This window comes from Otolemur garnettii, unplaced genomic scaffold, assembly GCF_000181295.1.
Source record: "Otolemur garnettii isolate 467f Iridium unplaced genomic scaffold, OtoGar3 scaffold00079, whole genome shotgun sequence".
NCBI lineage: Eukaryota > Metazoa > Chordata > Mammalia > Primates > Galagidae > Otolemur > Otolemur garnettii.
The window spans coordinates 7360014-7363445 of NW_003852474.1; the positions used below are offsets into that span (position 1 = coordinate 7360014).

General features: G+C 45.1%; 1 pseudogene across 1 annotated transcript; it reads left to right on the plus strand.

Annotated features, from left to right (window-relative positions):
* Positions 1-514: 514 nt before the first annotated feature.
* LOC100950318 lies at positions 515-1080 on the plus strand (annotated as a pseudogene). The gene has a single exon (XR_154023.3). The product of XR_154023.3 is annotated as a 40S ribosomal protein S10 pseudogene (transcript).
* Positions 1081-3432: the final 2352 nt, after the last annotated feature.

Here is a 3432-nt window from a genome sequence, read left to right on the forward strand (position 1 = left end):
GTCTCACTAGATCTACTGTGATTTAGATTAAAGACTTTGCCTATCACTGGCTTTAGAATGTCTCCACTCTGACATGTGGACCACAGTGGTTCTCCAGGGATTAGCACTAGTTCAGAGCCAGTATCTGGTAACTCCTGAAAAGTCCGGGTATCTCAGGACACAATCTTGAAAAATGTCCTTAGGCCTCTCTGGAGAAGGTCTGGAAGAATATTCACGATGAAGGGCACCTCTGTATAGATATCAATTGTGAAGTTCTTGAACTATGAATTGGTTTAAACCTTAGACTCATCTAGGAAACTTTGAATTTCCAGTATGGCAACTCACGTTAGGTTTCTACCTATATCGATTTCATTCTAAGGGACCCAGCTCTTCTCACATGCATGTTAAAACATTCTGATGACAGCTCTGTCTCTATAGTTTTTTGTGATCATTGCACCTACCTGTCCCTGAAGGGTAAATACAACCACCAGATTTCTGAAGGTCACATTAAGATAAGAATCCAATAAACTGCCTTTCCAGCCTCTGCTCCGGACACTGCAGCCGCTGCAATGTTGATGCCCAAGAAGAACTGGATTGCCATTTATGAACTCCTTTTTAAGGAGGGTGTGATAGTGGCCAAGAAGGATGTCTATATGCCTAAGCACCCAGAGTTGGCAGACAAGAATGTGCCCAACCTTCATGTCATGAAGGCCATGCAGTCTCTCAAATCACGAGGCTATGTGAAGGGACAGTTTGCCTGGAGACGCTTCTACTGGTACCTTACCAATGAGGGTGTCCAGTGTCTCTGTAATTACCTCCACTTGCCCCCTGAGATCATGCCTGCCACCTTGTGCTGCAGCCATGCAGAGACAGGCAGACCTTGGCTGAAAGGTCTGGAAGGCGAGCGACTTGCAAGACTCACAAGAGGGGAAGCTGACAGAGACACTGTGCCCTGGTGCCGACACGAGAGCCAAGGCTGGGGCTGGGTCTGCAACAGAATTCCAGTTTAGAGACAGATTTGGTCGTGGACGTGGTCAGCCACCTCAGTAAAACTGGAGGGGATTATTTTGTGTTAAATAAATCTGTAGCTGGAAAAGCTTAAAAAAAAATCCAATAAACTGCCACAGCCACTAATATCTCCAATCTTCAGAAAATAGCCAAATCAGAGCTTGCAAGGATTGGCCCCTCTCACCAATACATTTTGGTAGCCTGGAGACTCTTTAACCAAAGTTGTTAAAGCATTTCCAGGAGAGTTCAGCCTCATTGACCACAGGCCACCATTTGAGTCCAGGCTTTAATTAATCCTAACAAACTGCTGATGCCCATCTCAGATGCACAGCCTACATTTTAAATCCCAGACCCTGGGTGAGTACATCTATATCCATTAATTTAGCCCTATCACATTTTATATTTCTTCCTTTGCTGTATAGCCACAGAATTTGCTTCCATGCATGTTTCCTAGACTCTTGCCAGTAAAACTAGCAAAGTTCTAAAATTCTTTGGGGGGTACGAGTTATCACCTCCCAGAGCAGGGCTTGCATGTCTGTATCAGGGCTGCAGTGGGCTGGAGCCTGGTGCAGTGAAGGCAGTGGCAGTGGGTCTCGTACTACAACTGCCCAGTGCAGTTACTGAGAGGGTGTAGGGAATGTGTGTGAGGAAGGGGCACGTGTCTGCTTTCCACTAACAAGTGATTACGGGGGAGTTGGTAGTTCAGACTTTCAGCCACTTATCTGCCCAAATGTCCCCTCTCATTTCTTAGGGCATGTGCCATTCTGTATAGTTTCCTAGTTTCAGCATGAGAGACCTGGTCGGGCTGAGTGACGAAGGGGTCTAGCACCTACAGTGTCACAGCCAGACAATGGTCTTGGCCTTACAGCTGTAGGAGGTGAGGGACTCCCATGCTGCCACACAGTAGAAGCTTTCTGATTTTCTGGCTTCATTTTGTCTTTTTCCTGTGGAAAGTATCCACACATTTGACCCCCCCCCCTCCACACACACACACTGAGGTTTGAGAACCCAGGTGCTTAGGTAGGGGTTCTTTACAGCAGATCTTACTGGAATGAGTCTTCAGTGGTAGAGCTAGACAGGAAGACAGTCTGAGTGGAGGATGCTTTGAGAAGACCTCCTGAGCACTGTATCACTGTTGGTGATTATGCTGCACAACAATCTTTAGAACTGAAATTCCCAACACTATACCACTACTGGGTGGGTAGCCTCAGGCAGGTCGTATATCATAATATCCATGTCTTAGTTTCTTTTGAATTCTTACATGCTGTTCATAATTCTGCCCTTTCTGTCTCCACAGTTATTCCATCCATAGGCAGAGCAAGCTACAGTGAGGGGTGCCTCCAATCTCTTGGTGAAGGAGGGCCAGTTCTTTCCCGGGAAGCTAGCTGAAGAGTCATCAGCAGTTGAGTCGTCCTCACTGCTTGCTGATCGGTGGACAAGGAGGCAGATGCAGGCAAGGTGTAGTAGCCCTGGAGACCTCCCTGCACACCTTCCCTCCTCCTTCCCTTCTTTTTCCCTTCCACTTCTGCTTTGCTCTATATTTCTCTCGCCCCATATCCAACGTGAGTTTCCCCTTCCTCCTGTTGCTGTTGCTGCCTACCCACACACGTCTCACCTTCTCCCCGTTCTGACAGGTTTCAAATACTTTCTTTTATTGACACGTAATATTTTACATGTTCATGGATACATGTGAATATCTGTTACATGCATAGAATATAACAAATCAGGATGTAACAAATGCATAGAATGTGTAATGGTAGGTCAGGATACTTGGGGAATCCATCAGCTCCAGTATTTATCATTTCTATGTTTGGGGAACACCTCAAGTCTCTCTTCTAGCTACTCTGAAATGTGTAATATACTGTTGCTAAGTATAGTCACTGTACCCTCTATGGAACATTATAACTTACTTCCTCTCTCTAACTATATGTTTGTACCCATTAACCAACCTCTCTTCGTCCCCCTCTCCCACCCACGCACCTTTCCCAGCCGTTGGTATCTATTATTTTATTCTCTATCTCCAGGAAATCAAAATTTTAACTCCCACATACGAGGGAGAATATGTGACATTTGTCTTTCTGTGTCTGGCTTATTTCACTTAACATAATGGCCTACAGTGCCATTCATATCGCTGTAAATGACAAGATTTCATTCTTTTTTTAATCACAGAATAGCGTTCTGCTGTGTATATGTAGGCCACATTTTCTTGGTCCATTTGCCCCTGGAGGAGCCCCTGGGCTGATTCCGTATCTTTGCTATTATGGATAGTGGTGCAACATGTGAGTGCAGGAATCCCTTTAATATACTGCTTTCTTTTCCTGTGGATAAATAACCGATATATTGGGATTGCTGGATCATAGGGTAGTTCTAGTTTTCGTTTTTGAGAAATCTCCATACTGTTTCCCATGGTAGTTGTGCTGATATACATTTCCACCAACGGTGTAT